Here is a 21,477-nt window from a genome sequence, read left to right as displayed (position 1 = left end):
CCCAAATCTCCCCCATTTGCTCAAATGATCAGCACTGACCCCAAACCCTCCCCTGCTCCTGCCCCAAATCTGAACCATTGGCCCCAAACCTGCACCCCTGGGCTCCAGATCAGGCCTCCTCCAATCAGGGCTGGGGAATGGGTAGAGATTAGGGAGAAATGGGCAAAATTGGAGGAAAGCACAGAGTTGGGGCAACAATGGCAGAGTCTGGGGGAAAATGGTCGAGGCTTTAGAAGGGCTAAAACTTGGGCGAAGCATCGCTGGGACTGGAGAAATTTCACGACCCGCATGGTCACTGCCGGAAGTCAAGGCAAAAACAGCAGCGGCACCACCACCAGCAAAACCATTGTCACGTTTGGCACAGAAATAGGATGCGGAATCCTCGTCCTTAAGGTTGTTCATGGTCAGCGTCACCGAGCTCTGCCCGTTGTCCCTGGAGATCGTGAACCGGCCCTTGAACGATGGCGCGTAGTTGGTGGAGCCACCATTGCTGTTGATACTGGCTATGTATTCCAAGCCCTGCCCGGGTCTCTGGCGAAACCAGTACATCCCAAACTGTCCGAAATTAAACCAAGACCCCTTGCAGAGGAGGCGCAGGGACCCCCTGGGGGGCTGGAGGTCCCGCCCGCACTCCAGCAGGGTCACGGCTGCCCAGAGCCCTGCGGAACAAAGGGGAGATAGGGATGAGACCAAAGCTCAACATTGACCGTAATCCTGACTCTTGGCCCCAAATTGGGACCCTTGGAGTTCATCATCCTCCTCCCAGGAGGGTCCCGCCCCTTTTTAAAGCTGGCCACGCCCACTTTGAGGCCCTGAACCAATCAGGTTCCTCATCCCCATGTCCCCTTTGTACCGCATGGCTCCGGGCAGCCCTGACCCTGCTGGAGTGCGGGGTGGACCTCCAGCCCCCCGGGGCCTCCCTGTGCCTCCTCTGAAGAGGGTCCGGGTCCAATTTTGGCAGTTTTGGGATGGGCTGGCATCGCCAGAGGCCAGGACAGTGGCTGGAAGCAGTCGCAAGTATCAGCAATGGTGGCAGCGCCTACTAGGCGCCATTGGTGCAGGGCCGTGTCACGATCTCCAGGGACAACCGGCAGAGCTCTGTGACTCTGACCATGAACAACCTCAAGGACGAGGATTCCGGATCCTATTTCTGTGACAAAAGCGCCTATGATGGTTGGGGTTGCGAGGCTCATGCTGCTGGTTCTAATTTTGGTCCCGTCACCATCACCGCATCCCCACCTGTCCCCTTTCCCCAGGTCCTTCCTCCAACCCTTGACCCCATTGTTGCCCCCCACAGACCCAAATCTGGCCTGTTTTTCCCCAATCTCGACCATTTTCACCTATGTTTGGGGACCTTGGTTGAGACTTGGAGCCAAGAGCTGAGGATTGGTGACAAGAGCCGAGATTTGGGGCAGAACCAGCTGAGTTTGGATCCAATGGTCACAAGTGAACCCCGCTTAGATCCGGAGCACACAGGGCAGGGTTGAGGGGATGAACCCTTGAGAATTATTTCAAATTCTGAAAGCCCCTTGAAAATGTGTGAGGTGAGACAATGATTGGGGAAATTGGGGAAAATGGTCAAGATTTGTGGCCAGCTCTAAAGATTTGGGGGTAGAATGTGGGGTTTTGGGATGTTTGTGGGCACAGTATCGAGGAGGGGGCCACCACTGGCATCGTCATCATAACCAGCATCAATATTAGCACCACAAGCACTGCTATAACATTTGGCACAGAAATAGGATCCGGAATCCTCATCCTTGAGGTTGTTCATGGTCAGCGTCACCGAGCTCTGCCCGTTGTCCCTGGAGATCCTGAACCGGCCCTGGACCAAATCTGTGTACCTGGTGCTGGAACCGTCGCTGTTGATGCTGGCGATGAATTCCAGCCCCTGCCCGGGTCTCTGGCGGACCCAGCCCATTACAAAATTCCCAAAATCGAACCCGGACCCTCAGCAGAGGAGGCGCAGGGACCCCCCGGGGGGCTGGAGGTCCCCCCCGCACTCCAGCAGGGTCACGGCCGCCCGGAGCCCTGCGGGACAAAGGGGAGATGGGCATAAGGCCAAAGCTCAACATTGACCCAAATCCTAACTCTTGGCCCCAAACTGGGACCCTTGGAGTTCATCATCCTCCTCCCTGGTGTGTCGCAATCCTTTATCAAGCTTTCCCCTCCCAGTTTTTTGGCCTGAAACAATCAGGTTCCTCATCCCCATCTCCCCTTTGTCCCGCAGGGCTCCCGGCGGCCGTGACCCTGCTGGAGTGCGGGGGGGACCTCCAGCCCTCTGGGGGTTCCCTGCGCCTCCTCTGCCGTGGGTCCGGGTCTGATTTCAGGAGCAATGGAATGTTCTGGATGTGTCAGAGACTCGGGCAGTGGCTGGAGTGGCTTGTGGGGATCAGCAGGGACGGTTCCAGCGCCCAGTACGGGGCGTCATTCAAGGAGCGCGTGAGGATCTCCAGGGACAACAGGCAGAGCTCGGTGACGCTGACCATGAACAACCTCAAGGACGAGGATTCCGGATCCTATTTCTGCGCCAAATCTGCTGATAATTATTCGGGGAATAATGCTTGTGGAGGATTTTATTAAGAGTTGGTTAGCTGAGAAAGGCCATACTGACTTAATGCCGCTGGTTAAGCTTGAAAGGGAGGTCAGCAGTCTCTGATTCAGTGACTGCTGACAGGCAAGAATACCGGATGGCCTTGCTGCAACATGAGGAAAGGGAGGTGAGATTAATCCTGAATATCTGCAGAATGTAACAGAAGAATAAGCACAAGAATGTAGAAGTAGGTGTAGTTGCTGATATGTAACTAACCAATCCTGAGCTCAACTTTTGCAATATGTATGAAGCTTATTAAGAACTATATTTAACCCGCCGTATTCGATCAATAAATCGGACTTGGATGAACCAATTGGTGTCTGGGTCTCCTTCCTCCGACAAATGGTGGAGAATGCGGGCAAAGGCAGCATTCTGAACGTTCGCTCTCTTGGATTATAAATTCGCCACGATCGAGGAAGTTGGGTGAGAGTCCTTGCAGCCGGGACGGTGCCAGATTTTTAAAAGCACCCTTGAGGATTACAAAAGGTATCTCAAGTCTCTACGTGTCGCCGAGAGCCTGGAAGGCTGCAACAGCGCGCGCTGATATATAGGTATGGATAGGCAAGCGACATACGATTCCTTCTCCTCATATTTAGAAAGACGAGGAGTAAAAGGGATAGATTTAAAATAGGAATTACCAGGGTTATTAGCTTATGGTTATTCTAAAGTAATTTTTGCTAATTCATATACAGTTCATGAGATAGTAGAGTGGAAAAGGTTTGCGGATATCCTGTGGGATACAGTGTTAGATGATGATAAGTCAGCAAAGACATTTGGCAAGTTATGGCGGGTGGTGTATAATACGTTACTTCAGCAGGTCTCTGAGAGAAAGGCAGCAGAAAGGGCGACAGAAGCTCATAAGAGGAATATAGGGTATGGTCGTGAGGATGATCCCTTAGCACCTTCTGTAACTCAGATACTTATGCTTAAGGGTCCCCAGCAAAATGGTGTGGAAAATTTTCCCTTAGATACAGTGGAACCATCTGCACCCTTCCTGTCAGAGGGGGAGGGCGAGTTGGATGGTGGGGGTGGGAGCAAGCCAGCTTCGCCTCTGCCGCCAGCTTCAGCCGAGTTGGATGGTGGAGGTAAGAGCAAGCCAGCTTTGCCTCCGCTGCCAGCTTCAGGCGGGTCGGATGGTGGGGGTGGGAGCAAGCCAGCTGCGCCTCCGCCGCCACCTTTGCCTCCGCCGCTTCCCCCGAGCGGGCCGCCTCCGCGGGGGAGCCGCTTCCCCCGCGCGAGTCGTCTCCGGTTTCACTGTCAGCTCCAGCAGCGGAAAGAAGTGCAGCGGGGGGGCCACTTCCCCCGCGCGAGCCGGCTCCTGCTCCACCGCCTTCCCCGTGCGAGAACTCGGTCTCGGTACCGAAGTGCCAGCAGCATAGCACCCTTAAAGAGTCAGATCCCATCCCGGGGGCACACAGTGACCTATGGGGGGAGATGGCTAAACAGAGGAGGGAAGCTTGGGCTGCTGTGGCAAAAGAAGTAATGCAAATGGGGGATGGCGAGGCGGTGGAAGTAGCTTCTAATCTTGCATGTCCGGTCACATACACACCACAGTATGATGCACAGGGGAACCTTACACATAATATAGCGGAATATACTCCCTTAGATTGGAAGTTGTTAGCCCAGTTACATTCTATGGTTAGTTTGGAGTAAAAAGTGAACCTGTTAGGCAAATGCAAGAGTGTTAGCTACTTTAGGGGCAAATTGGACTATTGAGGAAGCTTTAGAGCGAATGGCATTAATGCCAACAGCTTCACAGGCATTTATAGTAGAAACTTTAAAGGAATTAGGATTAGGGTTACAAAAGCAAGCAGAGTCTACTCAAAATCAGGTGTTAGCTGCTCAGAATCAGGTGTTAGCTGCTCTTGCTCCTCTCCGAAGCGGCTCACTGGCGGACACGCAGAGCTCGAGACCATTCATCAAGTGTTACTGATGCGGCAATGAGGGACATACGCGCCCAGACACAAGTAGCCGCCGTGACATCGGAGACATCAGCTGCTGACGTAACATCACTGTCACCTCCTGTCTGCAACAACAACAGCAGGGAGCCTCGGTTTGGATTTATCAGCAGCAGTAGACATCACACTAATGACGAACCGGCCTGAGAGGATACAAACTGGAGTAAAGGGTCCTCTTATATTAAATGGATAAAGATGTGGAGCATTGTTATTAGGACGTTCTTCAATAACTATGCTGGGATTATTTGTATTGCCTGGTGTTATTGATGCAGATTATACAGGGGAAATACAAATCATGGTTTAAACCCTTTATCCTCCTATTAAAATAACAAAAGGACAACGCATTGCACAATTAATACCACTATCACAAATGACATCTGGTATACCATCATTTACTGGACAAACGCGGGATGAAAAGGGTTTTGGCTCTACTGGTGTTACACTTTTAACTGTGGATTTACAAAATAGACCAAAACAAAAAGTGGAAATTACCCATGGGCATGAAAGCATAACCCTTTATGGATCATTGGATACAGGAGCTATTACAGCTTTTACAGATGCAGGAAAGAAATCAAGGCGTGCTGCTGTCACCTGGCAAGAAAAAGGACAATGGAAGCATCAACTTCTTACAGCAGATCCTGCAGATAGTTTACAAACTTTGGAATTGTTGGCAGTAGTATGGGCAGTGTCTAACTTACAGGAGCCTTTAAATGTGGTCACAGATTCTATGTATGTTGCAGGAGTAGTCAGACGAATAGAGGAAGCAGCAATTAAGGAAGTGAATAATAAACGATTGTATGAGTTATTGATACAATTAAGGAAAGCTTTACGAGAGAGAAATGCAGTGTATTCTGTGATTCATATTGGGAGTCATAAATGGTCTGAAGGTTTAGGAGAAGGGAATGAACGTGCAGATAAATTGGTTACCTTACCCATTGATAACTCTTGTCCTATTGACAAGCATACATTGGCCAGAGAAGCACATAGCAGATATCATCAAAATGCAAGAGGGCTTGCAAAACATTTTGAGCTGAGTTTATCAGAAGCTAAAGCCATTGTTAGAGCATGTCCAATATGTAGTTATCATAATGAGGGAATAGGTTTAGGCATGGGAGTTAATCCTCGAGGTTTGGAAATAAATGAAAAATGGCAAATGGATGTTACACAGGTACCTAGATTTGGTAAAGTTAAGTGTGTGCATGTCACTATAGATACATATAGTCATTACATATGGGCTATGGCTCAGGCAGGAGAAAAAGCTACACATGTTATCAGGCACCTGTTAAGTTGTTTTGCTGTTATGGGAGTCCCAAAGAGTATCAAAACGGATAATGGTCCAGCTTATGTGAGTGCTAGGGTCCAGAAATTGTTGAATCAGTGGTCTGTTAGGCATGTGACAGGTATTCCACACTCTCCTACTGGATAGGCAATAGTGGAAAGAGCAAATGGTACCCTTAAGCAGTATATTGAAAAGCATCAAGATATAAAGGACCCACAATCATGTTTGGCTAAGGTTCTGTATGTGATCAATCATTTATGTATTTTTGGAGAAGACGATATCCCTCCTGCAATTAAACATCATCCGAGGTCAGGTCAGGAAATTAAAACTCGACTACAGGATTATGGGAAAAACCTGCAAAAGTATTATACTGGGGTCGGGGATATCTTTGTGTTTCCTCACCTACAGGGCCTTTGTGGGTGCCTGCTAAGTGGACTAAACCTGTTTTTGATACAGCCTCTGGTGGACCACCTCACGGAAGAGGACAAGGAGCTACTGGGGAAGAAACTGTTTCTAGTCCTACGACCACTACTGTTACAGTGGAAGGGACACTTGAAAGTGTTGGACAAAGCACTGACATGTCACTATCGGACGGCCCAGGAGTTGATTGGTTTTATTGACTCATTATCAACTTTTCGTTTAACAAATCCAGCAAAGGAACATTGCCTTGACTGTTACAATCCACATTGTGCTGCCTGGATAGCTCTACGTTGTGGGGATTGTGATAGAACTTTTTGGATAGAACAATCTTTATTATGGGATTTATGGTGTCACACTTGTGAGCACGAGCACACGTGGGGTAAAAGCTGGCAAGATGAATTAAGGAGACAAACAGGGCAAAATGCATATATAGCTTTAAATCTTTATGAGTCGCCTGAACAGAAAATTCTTGCTTATTATCAATGGGAAGTACAATGTGTTGTAAATAGAATTGAGGTTCAGGGTAAATCACGTATAGTCTCTGTAAGGTGTAGAAAATTAGTACCTTTAACACAACGCTCGATTGTAGGGTCCTTCAGGGGGAATCCTGAAAGAGCATTGCATCATTGCATTGAAAAATTACAAAAATTAAGTTTGCAAGTAACAGTACCAGTAACGTTAGGAGCAGCAAAACTGAAAACAGATAAGAAAAAGAAGGAAAGATGGGGAACAACCTCATCTAAATAAGGCTATTAGTGATTGCTAATTAGTTTTCTATGATTAGGGCAATTTCACTTCTATGAGACCCTGCCTTGTGGGATGCTGTAGCTCCATGGGACCCTGCTTCGTGGCATGCTATAGGTGTTGAAGAACAAGAACAGCGATTACGAGATAAGATACATTTTGTATTAAAGAAGGAGCTTGAATTGGTAGCTGTATATAGTAAGAAAGCTGAAGAGTCTTTGCAACCACCACCATTGAACTGGTTGGATTGGATCACACAGACAAATTTTAATACTGATCCTTTCCTATATACACTTCCTTGTTATGTTTGCAAAAAGGATAATGATAAGTGCTATGCTTGGGTAGCTTTGCATTGTGCTGATTGTAATAAGGTTTATTGGTACTCACAAAGATCAATAGGAAATTTATGGTGTAGACCTTGTTTTGGGAAGTGGATTCAAGATTTTGTCTGGGTTAGAGCTCTTGAGCAAAGTACTGGCCTGCCAGGACGGGCAGGATTGGAGCTTTTTGAGAGTGCAGAACAAGTGGCTATAGCATATATTAGATGGAAGTTACAGCAAGTACTTAGAGAGCTTGAAGTTACTAGTGCCTCACGCATTATAGCAGCTCGCTGTAAAGCTGATTTGCCTTTAAACCTACCTGATGCTATACCTGTGAGCAAGGATGCTGATTTGGAGTTAGATCAGTGTATTCAAACAATGACTCAGGTCCATTTTAATCAGCCTAACAAGTCAGGTAAAAGACAGCGAAGGAAGAAAAAACAGGCAAAAAGGAAAGAAAAATGAAGTTTGTTTTTATTATACTGCTTAACGCTGTAGCGATTAAAGCAGTAGGAATAACACATTTCAGTCAGCCAAGAGAAAATCTATGGGTAACACTTGCTAATCAAATTAACAAATCATCACTTTGTCTTAGTCTTGGAGGGGTTACTAATCCATTTCGAACATGCTTGGTAGGACTTCCAGTGTGGTCTCCTAGAGAATTTTGCAGTTTAATAAATAATCGAACCTTATGCATGCGTAACATGTCTAACATCACATTGCCAGCACAGCAAGGATATACTGCAGGTCAGAGTGATGGCTATCGCCAATGTTTACTTATCCAATCACTTAACACTTCCTTGCGTTCTCCTCCTGAAGAATTAGATCTTTTTGGAAGTGCAAATGCCAGTATGTCTAACACCACAGCTGGCGGATGGTTTAGTTTCAAACCCTTGGATGTCCAGAATTTAAATCAACCTAAAGACACATGGGCCACCTTGGATTCATCCCTGAATTTGAGTGAATTCTCTCCACAGCATTACAGTCAATGTAACGGCACAAACATCACAGCACCAATGAAATTACCTACAGGAATATTTTTAATTTGTGGAGACAGGGCATGGAATAGTGTACCAGCTAAGCCACAGGGTGGACCCTGTTATTTGAGAAAATTGTCCTTGTTTCACCCTAATGTATCCTTGCTAATGCAGCTCAGTCAAACATCAAACAGGAAAAAGTGTAGTATACATGACTTGGACTGCAGCCAGATAGGAGATCCAAAGTTTTGGGGTACATTCAGACAAGTAGTAGTTTCAACTATTTTACCAGGAAGATCTACCAATAAGGCTATGAATTTAGCAAAACAATTAGGGTGCTGGACAAGAAATGAGCTGAACCAGACATCCCAAATTCTGGACATGATGACTGCAGATGTGCAAAGTGTTAACCATGCTGTTTTACAAAATAGAGCTGCTGTAGACTTTTTGCTCTTGGCACAAGGACATGGATGTGAAGAATTTGAGGGAATGTGTTGTATGAATTTGTCTGATCATTCGGTGTCCATTCATACTAAGATAAAAGAACTACAACAGGGACTTCACAATCTCAAAGAAGAAGAAGGTTTAGGAATTGACGAATGGCTTAAAGGCTTAGGGCTTGGACCATGGCTAAGGAACATTGTGATCTATGCTATAGGACTGCTGGGTGTGATCTTAATGTTTTTGCTTATTTTGCCTTGTATTTTTACTTGTATTCAAAACATGGTTAGCCGTATGATAGCAAAAACCTGGCAAACTAATCTCCTTGCTTAAGAAGAAGACGGGGGAAATGTGGAGGATTTTATTAAGAGTTGGTTAGCTGAGAAAGGCCATACTGACTTAATGCCGCTGGTTAAGCTTGAAAGGGAGGTCAGCAGTCTCTGATTCAGTGACTGCTGACAGGCAAGAATACCGGATGGCCTTGCTGCAACATGAGGAAAGGGAGGTGAGATTAATCCTGAATATCTGCAGAATGTAACAGAAGAATAAGCACAAGAATGTAGAAGTAGGTGTAGTTGCTGATATGTAACTAACCAATCCTGAGCTCAACTTTTGCAATATGTATGAAGCTTATTAAGAACTATATTTAACCCGCCGTATTCGATCAATAAATCGGACTTGGATGAACCAATTGGTGTCTGGGTCTCCTTCCTCCGACAAATGCTTATAATGTTGACCCCATTCCCATGGTTGTGTCCCCATCCCGTCCCTGTTCCCCAGCCCCTTCCCCCAATCCCCAGCCCCTGAATCCATTCCTGTCCCCGTGTCCCAGCTCTGAGCTGGCTCTGCCCCAATCTCAGCTCCTGGCCCCAAACCTCAGCTCTGGGCTCCAAGGCTCAACCAAGGTCCCCAAATCTGAGTGGAAATGGTCGAGATTTGGGGAAAATGGGCAAGATTAGGTCCGTGGCTAGGACTCAGTTCCACCACTGGGATTTTGGCACACAATGGGTCCAGTCTGGGTACGATGATTGGTATTTCATGGACGAGGCAGAGGTAAGGGTGAAACCGGCCCTGATTTGGGGCCAGAGCTGAGATCTGGGGCCAGAGCAGGGCAGGCTTCAGACAAAGGGTCAGGAATGGGGTCAGGGGTTGGAGGGAAGGGTCTGGGGAATGGGGACAGGGACGGAGCTGAAAGGACAACCAGCAGCAGCATTCCAACCACCCGTGCCAGGTTCTTTGGCACAGAAATAGGTGACAGAATCCTCGTCCATGAGGTTGTTCATGGTCAGCATCACGGAGCTCTGCCCGTTGTCCCTGGAGATCCTGACGTGATCGTTGAACGATGGCGCGAGGTTGGTGCCCGAACCATCTTCCTGATGCTCCCGACCCATTCCAGCCCCTGCTCGGGTCTCTGGCGGACCCATTGCATGGCAACACTCCCGAAACTGAACCCGGACCCTCGGCAGATGAGGCGCAGGGAACCCCCGGGGGGCTGGAGTTCCCCCCCGCACTCCAGCAGGGTCACGGCCGCCCGAAGCCCTGCGGGACAAAGGGGAGATGGGGATGAGGAACCTGATTGGTCGAGGACCTCAAAGCAGGCGTGGCCAGCTGGAAAAAGGTGTGGGACCCACCTCGGAGGGCCAGCAGGGGCAGGAGCACACACCTGCTCCTCCCAACCGTTTCGGGAGGGGTTCTTCAGAAATGAATTGTAAGCACCTGTTTATTTCACAGGCACAGCAACCCCCAGCACAGAAAATAAACAACACCAGATGACACCACTCCTTCATTGCTCTGAAAAAGGTGACAAATTCAGAAAGTCTCCCGCAGGGGTGGTCGCTCTGTTATCAGTCCCTCCAGTGCTGGGGCAGCTGCTGCAGCTACAAGGTGCAAACTCTCGGTGTTTCCCAGGTCCTAGTCCAGAGCAGGTCCAAAAAAGGGAAAGGAGAAACAGTCCAGGGAAAATTCTGATTGCCAAGTTGAACTAACTAAAGAGCAGGAGCAAAAAGCAAGAGCAAAATATGCCCTGCGTACTGCCCCGTCTCTGTGTGCCACCGACTGCTGGGGGAGTGGAAAGCTGATACAAAATAAAAGAAAACAAAAACAAAACAAATCAAAACAAAATATTCTCTCTTAGAGCCATTCTTGAAGTCACAGACCATAATATCCAGCATAAAAAGAAAAATTACAGGGGATGCAAGCAACCTAATGACACACTAGGACAACAAGGAGTCAACAACTGGACCAAAGGCCAAGCTTTGGGGCAAAACTCGAGAGTTTGGGGACACAATGATGAGTGCAGATCAAATACCAGAGCTCCAGGCCATGGCCAGCACCGTCACTATAAGCACCAGTAGGCCAACAACCGGTACAAAAAGATTTCATGCAGAAATAGGGTCTGGAATCTTCGTCCTTGAGGTTGTTCATGGTCAGCGTCACCAAGCTCTGCCTGTTGTCCCTGGAGATCCTGAAACGACCCGGTACCGACAACGCGTAATAGGGGCTGCTACGGCTGCTGATACTGGCAATGTATTCCAGCCCCTGCCCGGGTCTCCGGCACACCCAGCCCATCCCAAAATGTCCGAAACTGAACCCGGACCCTTGGCAGAGGAGGCACAGGGACCCCCCGGGGGGCTGGAGGTCCCCTCCGCACTCCATCAGGGTCACGGCCAGCCGGAGCCCTGTGGGACCAAGAGGAGATGGGGATCAGGGAACAAATCCACCCAAATGTTGATTCCTGCATGCAGATCCTGATGTTGACCCGAAATTGTTGCACTTTCTCCTCCTCCCGATCCTGCTGCCAGTCCCAGGTGGGTCGAGGCCCCTTTTTGGATCTGGTCACCCCCTGCCCAGCCCACGCCCGGATCCGGGGCCTCATCCCCATCTCCCCTTTGTCCGGCAGGGCTCCGGGCGGCCGTGACCCTGCTGGAGTGCGGGGGTGACCTCCAGCCCCCTGGGGGGTCCCTGCGCCTCCTCTGCCAAGGGTCCGGGTTCAATTTTGGGCATTTTGGAATGATCTGGATCCGACAGAAATCTGGGAAGACGCTGGAATACATTGCGAGTATCAGCAGTGGTGCTTACAGCGACTACGCGCCGTCGCTCAAGGGCCGGTTCACGATCTCCAGGGACAACGGGCAGAGCTCGGTGACGCTGACCATGAACAATCTCAAGGATGAGGATTCCGGATCCTATTTCTTTGCCAAACGTGGTACTGGTAGTAGTTACGGTTATGATAGTGCTGCTCTTAGTGACAGTTCCGGCAATGGTCCCACCCACCATGATGGTCACCAAATGTCTCCGATCCCCGTAGATCCTTTCCCAATATCCCAGACCTTCTCCTCAGATGTTCACCACTTACGAGCAAACTCTGGCATTACTGCCCCAATTTCCGACTTTCTCCCAGTTTTGCAAATTTCACCCAAATCTCCCTCAGCTCCCCGGGCCCTGATTGGAGGAGACCTGAACTGGAGGCCAGGGGTGAAGGTTTGGGGCCAATGGTTGAGATTTGGGGCAGGAGCAGGGGAGGGTTTGGGGTCAGTGCTGACCATTGGTGCCAATGGGGGAGATTTGGGACAAAGGGTCAAGAGCTGAGGTTTGAGGGGCAACGGTCTGGGATTGGGGACGAAGGGGAAATGGAGACGGGGGTGGATCCACAACTGGTGTCTTCAACATAGGCAGCAGCATCGCCCCAATTGCCAGAAGCAGCAGATTTGGCGCAGAAATAGGTGGCGGAATCCTCGTCCTTGAGGTTGTTCATGGTCAGCGTCACCGAGCTCTGCACGGTGTCCCTGGAGATCCTGAACCGGCCCTTGAACGATGGCGCGTAGCCGGTGTAAGCACCATCGTTCCTGATCCCCGCGACCCACTCCAGCCCCTGCCCGGGTCTCTGCCGGATCCATTGCATGGAAAAACTGCCGAAACTGAACCCGGACCCTTGGCAGAGGAGGCGCAGGGATCCCCCGGAGGGCTGGAGGCCCCCCCCGCACTCCAGCAGGGTCACGGCCGCCCGGAGCCCTGCGGGAAAAAGGGGAGATGGGGATGATGGAATGTATCCACCCAAATGTTGATTCTTGCATGCAGACCCTGATGTTGCCAAAAAATTGGGGCCCTTGGACCTCACCATCTTCCTCCTGCAACTCCTGCCAGTCATCCCAGGTGGATCCCACACCCTTTTGCTGGAATGGCAGCGCCCACTTTGACTGCACAGCCAATCCATCCCCTCATCCTCATATCCCCTTTGTCCCGCAAGGCTCCGGGAGGCCGTAACCCTGCTGGAGTGCGGGGGGGACCTCCAGCCCCCCGGGGTTTCCCTGCGCCTCCTCTGCCGAAGGTTTGGGTTCGATTTTGGGAGTTTTTCCATGCAATGGATGTGCCAGAGACCCGGGCAGGGGCTGGAGTGGCTCACAGGGATCAGCGGCAGTGGTTCCAGCACCTTCTACACGCTGTCGGTCAAGGGCCGGTTCACGATCTCCAGGGATAACGGGCAGAGCTCGGTGACGCTGATCATGAACAACCTCAAGGACAAGGATTCCGGGTCCTCTTTCTGTGCCAAACGTGACAATGGTTATGCTGGTGGTGATGCTGCTGCTGTTTTTGCCTTCACTTCTGGTGGTGACCATGATGGTCGTGAAATTTCTCCAATCCCAGTGATGCTTTCACCAAGTTTCAGCCCTTCTAAAACCTCAATCATTTTCCCCCAAACTCTGCCATTGTTGCCCCAACTCTGTGCTTTCCTCCAATTTTGTCCATTTCTCCCTAATCTCTACCAAGTCCCAGGCCCTGATTGGAGGAGGCCTGAACTGGAGCCCAGGGGTGAAGGTTTGGGGCCAATGGTTGAGTTCTGGGGCAGGAGCAGAGGAGGGTTCGGGGTCAGTGCTGACCATTGGGGCAAATGGGGGAGATTTGGGACAAGGGGTTGAGGGCTGAGGTTTGGGGGGAAGGGTCTGGGTTTGGGGACAGGGGGCTCACACAGGGGTGATGCCAAAACTGGCATGGTCAATATGAGTAGCTGCAGCCGGCTACCAGCATTAGCAGATTTCCCACAGAAATAGGATCTGGAATCCTCGTCCTTGAGGTTGTTCATGGTCAGCGTCACCGAGCTCTGCCCGTTGTCCCTGGAGATCCTAAACCGGCCTTGACTGATGGCGCGTACTCGGTGTAACGTCCATTGTTGTTGACACTCGCGACGTATTCCAACCCCTGCCCGGGTCTCTGGCGCATCCAGCCCATCCTAAATTGTCCAAAATTGAACCCGGCCCCTCGGCAGAGGAGGCGCAGGGACCCCCCGGGTGGCTGGAGGTTCCCCCCGCACTCCCGCAGGGTCACGGCCGCCCGGAGCCCTGCGGGACAAAGGGGAGATGGGGGTGAGGGAAAACCCCAGCCCTTGAGCCAAATCCTGAATCTTGGCCCCAAATTGGGACCCTTGGACCTCCCCATCCTCCATCTCCTCCTCCTGCTGGCCTTCCCAGGTGGGTCCCGACCACCTCCAGATCTGGCTACGCCCAGTTTATTTTGGAAACTAGGACTGAGTGGCATCGGACCCCAATACTCAGAATGCTGCACAATTGCTGTGTTCAATCTATACTATATTACATTAATTCTATATCTACTTAATACTATATTATATCTCATTTATAATATATTATATTTCATTTGTGCTATATTACGACTCCACTAAAGAGATACTAAAAGAATTCAGTACAAAAGACTCTAAAATATCCTATAGAAAACCTGTGAGCAATTAAATTAAAAAAAAATAAGAATCAATCAGCAGAACCCAACTGGTAAATGCCTGGAGGGGAACGATCCCCCCGACACATTCCACATGTGCAGAAACAGCAGGAGCAGCGATGAGAGATGGGAATCGTTTCATCTTCATCTTCTCCCTGTACTGCTCCAGGAAAAATAATGAGAGAGAGAGAGAGGCAGACAGAGAGAGAGGGAGAGAGTGAGAGAGAGAGAGAGGGAGAGAGGGAGAGAGGGAGAGAGGGAGAGAGAGGAAGAGAGACAATGGTGTCTGACTCTGTGCAGGGAACGAGAATGGCACAGCCAGGCCCCGTGCCCATCTCCCCTTTGTCGCGCAGGGCTCCGGGTCGCCGTGACCCTGCTGGAGTGCGGGGGGGACCTCCAGCCCCCCGGGGCTTCCCTGCGCCTCCTCTGCCAAGGGTTCGGGTTCTATTTTGGGGGTTTTGGCATGCACTGGGTGCGCCACAGACCCGGGCAGGGGCTGGAATGGCTTGCAGGGATCAGCAGCAATGGTGCTTGCACCAACTACTTGCCATCGGCACAGGGCCGGTATTGAAGTGAAGGGAGAAACGACCATCCTAGTAATGCATCGAACTCCAATTTTATTGATCAATCAATCACCTTAAATAACAGTGCTAACGAACTCCATGAATATTCTGTAATCCAGATTCATGATAGGCTAACAGAGAAACTTCTAACCACTCCTCTTGTTTTAGAATATCTACAATTGTTTGTTAAAAACAGAACCAGCGTTCCCAAAACTTCTACATCAGTTCTCAGGGTGCCAGGTTTTCCCAGAGACGGTGTTCTGCTTGTTATGGGAAGACTGTCTGAGAACTTTATTGTTTATAAAGAGAGTCTAATTGTTTATAGAAATCAGAAGGCTGAGAACTGCTTTACTTTTCCCTTATACTTTTCTCTCAATTGTATGTCTCATGGCCTTTTATTTAAGTCATTCTCCGACAGGTCGGTTCAGGATCTCCAGGGACAATGGGCAGAGCTCGCTGACGCTGACCATGAACAACCTGAAGGACAAGGATTCCGGATCCTATTTCTGTGCCAAGGGTGCTGGTGCTACTGCTGCTGACAATGATGCCTATGGTATTGGCCCCGCACCCATCGCTGTGTCACCACTTGCCCTCACCTGTCCCAGACCCTTCCCCAAACACCAGCCCTGACCCCATTCCTGTCCCCGCGTCCCAACCCTGCCTTGCCTCTGCCCCACATTCTCAGCTCCTGGCCCCACACCTCAGCTCGGGGCCTACTCGTGGCCATTTTGCCTCCGGAGCTCTCCTTGGCCCTGCTGACCCAGCCCTTGACCGATGGAACGTTCCAGGTGACTCCACCCTTGCACCCATCTGCTTCTCTCAGCATGGAGCCCTCGACTCGAGATCAATTAAAACAGTTTCATCTCCCCTAACTTCCATGAGTTTTTGGGAAAAAAAAAAGGGTTTTTTCTCCATAGCTCGCAGAGAGGATTCCAGCCCAGCCCCAAGGAGCAGCCCAGACACTGAGGCCGCTGAGGGAGAAGTGAAGCCCCAGGTGGGAGCGAGGGAGGGAGGGAGGGAGGAGAAGACGCCGCGATTTTGGGGCTCCGCAGCCTCCCCCCACTTCCTCCCCTGCAGCTGCCGGGGCCCGGCCGGGGCAGGAAAGGAAACAGAAAGTTCCTGGTTTTGGTCGTTTTGAACATCTGTGTTTGGCAGAGGACAACTCAGCCTCGGGGCACTGCGGCAGAGCGCCGGCTGCACAAAAAGCTTTGTGTGCAAAAGGCCCTGGAGCGATCCCCGCTCCGCACTGGGACGGAGGGGAAGGGCCAGACTGGGGAGGAATGGGCAAAATTGGGGGAAACTGGGAATTGGGAAAGTGATGGTGTATTGGAATAAGAATCCAAATATTATCAGTTAGATGGTGCCTGGGCCAGTCTGACCCTCGCTGCTGGGCCAAAGGCAGCAACTGTGGTGTAAATCACCCCTGAGATACCTTGGCTGCTGGAGATTGCAGCTGGGCACTGAGCAAGTCCAGGCTTGTCAGGAACTCCGTTTACCTCAGGAGAGAGAGCTTCTGGCGATGGTGAAGAGAAAAAGGAGAGGATTCCGCTGGAGAGTTTAATGTCCAGAAGTTTATTCCATGGTTATAGAGGTCTGGACGGGAGCAGCTGCTCCAGCAGAATGCACGAGCACATGGCCTGATCACCTTTTAATCTCCCGGGGCAGGGGGAGGGGAGGTACAGGTGAGCCACCCAACCAGGTGAGGGGGGCTGGGTCTCAGGGGGGGACGACACCCAGACTGGCCAATGACCCCTGGGCATAGGGGCATCTTTTGAACTTGACCAACCACAGGACACCTCGCTGGAATGTTGAGCCTGATTGACAGGACTCACTCAGCATGGGGGCAAGGGGGAAGGGAGAGAGGTATAGGCACACCTGGGAAAGGGACCGGGAAGCTCAAGACACACCGCAACATCTCCCCCTAGTTTTGTTTAAAAAGAAGAGGGCTGTGTTTGTGGTGCAGAGTGATTGCCAAACTATGGTTGGTAAATCAGTTCTTCCTCTACAGGAGGGTCAGTGTTTTCCACTGAGGCCTCCAGGTCATCCATTGGAGCACTGAGGGCTTCCAAATGGTAGACCTCAGGAGGGGGAGATGAGCTTGAAATTAACTTGAGGACCATGCGTTTTATTAGTCTAAAAACAATGCTGAAAACTACAATAACTATAGCTAAAATAAACAGCACTAAAAACACAGTTTTCAGAATAGATCCCAACCAGCCCGAGAGTCCCCAGCCTTTGAACAGTCTATTCAGCCAGTTGTCAGTTTCTCTGTTGATGTCCGAGAGCCTTTGTCAAGGTAGTCCATATGTGGTTTGGGCTGCGGCACTATGCAGGAGATCGCAGGTGGGATGATCACGAGCAGAACGAGAAGCAGGCTCAGTCTCATGGCATCTCGAGGCTACACACGAACAGTGGGATCTAAACTGGTACAAAAACTTGAAACAAACATATATTACAAACTATTCCAGATAGGAGGCTTAAATGGAATTTCCTCCAGAGAACGCGTGTGGCGTTTTCTTCTCCAGGCAGCATGAGCAACCTGGGGTGCTTCTGCAGATTTCTCTGAGACCTTGGGAACATAGGGCTTTACCCATTTGGAAAGAACCCACCTTAAACCAGAGGGGGTGGACACACAGGCGTATCCACGTCCCCAAGTAACCAATTTGTAAGGTCCCACCATTTTCCAAGTCTCAGGGTCTTTTACTAAAACCGGAGGCTTTTCTTTCATCAACCTGTGACTGCTCCCCCCAAAGTGGCGTAGGATGGGTGGGTTCAGGCTGTCAAAAGAACAATTCAGAAAATTGATTGTGAATAGCGCCCTGGATAACCGGATATGGGGAGGTTCCACCTTCAGAACCTGTTGCTGCTGGTCCAGGACCCTTTTAATATCACGGTGAGTTCTTTCTACAATGGCTTGACCTGTAGGGGAGTAGGGGATGCCAGTTTTGTGCTCTACTCCCCATTGCTGCAGGAAGCTCCCAAATTCCTTGGATTTATAAGCAGGCCCATTATCAGTTTTCAGCTCCTTGGGGATGCCCATGAAAGAAAAAGCCTGTAAGAGGTGCTTAATAGCATCAATAGATGATTCTCCTGTGTGGGCAGAAGCATAGACCGCTCCAGAAAAGGTATCTACACTAACATGAACATATTTTTGCCGTCCAAAAGACTGTATGTGTGTTACATCTGTTTGCCACAGTTCACAACTGTTCAGTCCCCTTGGGTTTGCTCCCGTACTCACTGCAGGGAGTGCATGTTGTTGGCAATTTGGGCACGTGGCCACAATCGCTTTGGCCTGTTCTCGAGTGATGTTAAACTGACGAACCAGGCCAGGTGCATTTTGGTGGAAAAGCTGGTGGCTGATTTTTGCCTGTTCAAAAACATTTGGGAGAGTGGCCATCACTGCAGGTGCAGCAAGAGCATCTGCCCTTCTGTTGCCTTCAGCGATAAACCCTGGCAAGTCAGTGTGTGACCTGACATGCATCACATAAAATGGTTGCTCTCGGTGAGTGACTAACTTTACCAGTTTTGAGAGCAATTCGAAAAGTGCGATGTTAGATACATCTTGCAGTATTGCTTGATCTGCCCTGGATACTACTCCTGCCACATATGAAGAGTCTGTAATCAGATTAAATGGTTCTGAGAACCTTTCAAAAGCCCTAACAACAGCAGCCAATTCAGCAACCTGAGGTGAACCTTCCACCTCAGCAATGTCCGTCTCCCACTGCTGGGTTTGAGGATCCTTCCAAGTCACAACAGACTTGTGGGACCTCCCAGACGCATCTGTAAAGACAGTCAGAGCCCTTTTTAAAGGTCTCCTACTTAGAGCGCTTCTCAATTTTAAAGTAAATTGAACGTCTTGTTCAAACAATTTGTGAGCGGGCCGCGCTACCGAAATTTGTCCTGAGTAGGAATCCAGAGCAAACTGCAACACTTCATTTTCTTGAAACAATTGTTCTAGTATTTTCATAGTATTTTGACCTGATTTTAACTCAACTGGAATGTGAATGCACTTAAAATCACATCCTGCTAACTCCATGATCCGGGTCCTTGCTTTCCGGATCAGTTCTGCTACCAGCTCCTGAGGCTTTGTCAGTCTCTTGGACCTTTTGTGACTGAGGAAAACCCACTCTACGATCAAAAGAGGGTCCCTCTGGTCCCGGTCCTTTTTTTGTGTGTTCTTTGCCTTGGGTGTTTGTTTTTCCTCCCACTGGAAAATAATTCCATGGAGGTGTGGCAACTTACCTAGAATGATAAATTTGAATGGCAGGTCAGGCCGGCATCGGTTGGCCTGTCTTGTGGACATTGCAATCTGCACCTTTTCTAGAGCTTTCCGTGCCTCTGGGGTAATAGACCTAGGAGCACCTGGGTCCTCTCCCCCTTTCAATAAATTGAAAAGAGGGGCAAGGTCTTCATTAGTCAGACCGAGCCATGGTCTTACCCAATTCAAAGACCCACACAACTTGTGGACATCCGCAAGAGTCTTGATCCTTGGATTGATTTCTAGTTTTTGAGGAACAATGGTCCTATTTCCAATTTCTAAACCCAAATACTTCCAAGGTGGCATCTTTTGAATTTTCTTTTCCTGGAGCTCGAACCCTGCAACAATCAATGCATCGATCGTTAGGTCAAGCGCATGTGTGAGTAAATCATCATTGGGGGCACACACAAGGATATCATCCATGTAATGATAAATAATGGCCTTCTCTGCGGCTGCACGTACTGGGGAAAGCAGGGAAGAGACATTCCACTGGCAGATAGCTGGAGATACCTTTAATCCCTGAGGAAGAACGGTCCAGTGGTACCTTTTCATAGGGGCTTCCATGTTGATGGAAGGGACCGAGAATGCAAAACGCGGTGCATCGTCAGGGTGCAAGGGGATTTGGAAAAAACAATCTTTAATATCAATAACAGCTAATTTCCAATCTTGGGGAAGCATTGTTGGGGATGGCATACCAGGTTGGGGAGAACCCATATCTTCAATTACATTATTAATTTGTCGGAGGTCACAGAGGAGCTGCCATCTCTTTTTGTCAGCTTTTTGGATGACAAACACTGGAGAGTTCCATGGGGACATGGTCTCCACAATGTGGCCCTTTTTTAGTTGCTCTTGCACTAGTTCCTCAAGCGCCTTTATTTTTTGTTTACTGAGTGGCCACTGTTTCACCTGAACTGGTTCGTCTGTTTTCCACTTCAGTTTTTGGGTGGGGCGCTGTTGTTCAATGACTGCTGCACAAAAATGCTGTGGAGGGTCTGGAATATCAATTGTGACACCCCACTGGGCCATTAAATCTCTCCCTAACAAAGGTTCCGAATAATCTAACACAAATGGACGGATATTTGCCAATTGCCCGTTTGGGCCCTCGAATTGAATAATACTTTTGGATTGTCTTGCTAATTGCAGACCGCCCACACCTTGAAGGTGACCGGCAACATTTTGCAAAGGCCAATGTGCTGGCCAGTCTTTTACTGGAATCACTGTGCAGTCTGCACCTGTGTCTACAAGCATCTCAATGCGTTTAGACTCCCCACCCCCACTGACATTGCACCATAATTTGGGTTTATCTTTCCCAATAACTTGGACACGGGCAACTGTGGGCCCTTGTTTTTCGATATTTTCAGGTAAAGATGGCACAGGGATAGCTTGTGCAACAATTTGTCCCTTGGGAAGAAACAGGGGTGGGTGGAAACAGTGCAGGCCGAGAACAAATTGCTCAGGATCTGATGTTGTCATTCCTGGAGCAATTCTGATCTCTTGTGGTGTGTGTTTGGTGTCCCCAATGACGATGTACTTACAACGAATTCGGTTCCAAGTACCCTTCTGTTCAGGATTTACAGAGACAAAATGCCAGTTGCTGTCCTTCAGGAGAAGTGACTCTGTCAGCTGAAACCTGTAAGGCTCATTGACAGAAGACGTGGTTAACACAGGATTACCTAAATCATAACAAAGGTTATTTCGTTTCACTTTTAACAAAGTACTAGCAGACTTGGTCTTTGAAGCACCTGCTTCACTTACACAAACATTAATATTATCGCGCGCTTGATTTGTTTTGCTACCCTTATTCCCTTGGCCTGCTTTTTTTATATCTGCGCGCCTGGCAGGCGGGCGCTCCCTTTTCAGTTTTTTTGTTGTTGACCCGCAGGGAGGGCTTGTAGTTCTCCTCCCCTGCCATTTCTAAATTCATCAAATTCCCTTTTCAGGGGGCACTGGTTACTCCAGTGCCCTAGGTTATTACAAAGCAGGCATGGTTTTGTGGGCTCAACCATTGCTGGTCTCCGCTGCTGCCCAGGGTACTGCTGTGCTGAGGGGAAAGGTGCAGGGCTGGCAACGGCGACACGCTGAGGTGGTCTTGGCAGCAGCCTTGGTCTGGAGTCTTCAGCCACACTCATCAGAGGCACTTTCCTGTTACAGACTAGAAGCATATCTTTTAATGTAGGAGTAAGTTCCGTAGGAAGGCTCA

The 21,477-nt window shown here is 49.5% G+C and overlaps 1 gene segment (V, D, J or C); it reads right to left on the bottom strand.

Moving 5' to 3' along the window:
* LOC128946354 (Ig heavy chain V region 914-like) overlaps positions 1-21,477 on the bottom strand; it is a gene marked incomplete at its 5' end in the record, with an annotated part of 42,122 nt that overhangs the window by 12,548 nt on the left and 8,097 nt on the right.

Source organism: Melozone crissalis, unplaced genomic scaffold (genome assembly GCF_028551555.1).
Source record: "Melozone crissalis strain CALT ecotype California unplaced genomic scaffold, PUWL_Pcris_2 ptg000079l_1, whole genome shotgun sequence".
NCBI classification, from domain to species: domain Eukaryota; kingdom Metazoa; phylum Chordata; class Aves; order Passeriformes; family Passerellidae; genus Melozone; species Melozone crissalis.
Note: the sequence above shows the minus strand (reverse complement) of the source record. Positions and strands in the feature narration are given on the sequence as shown.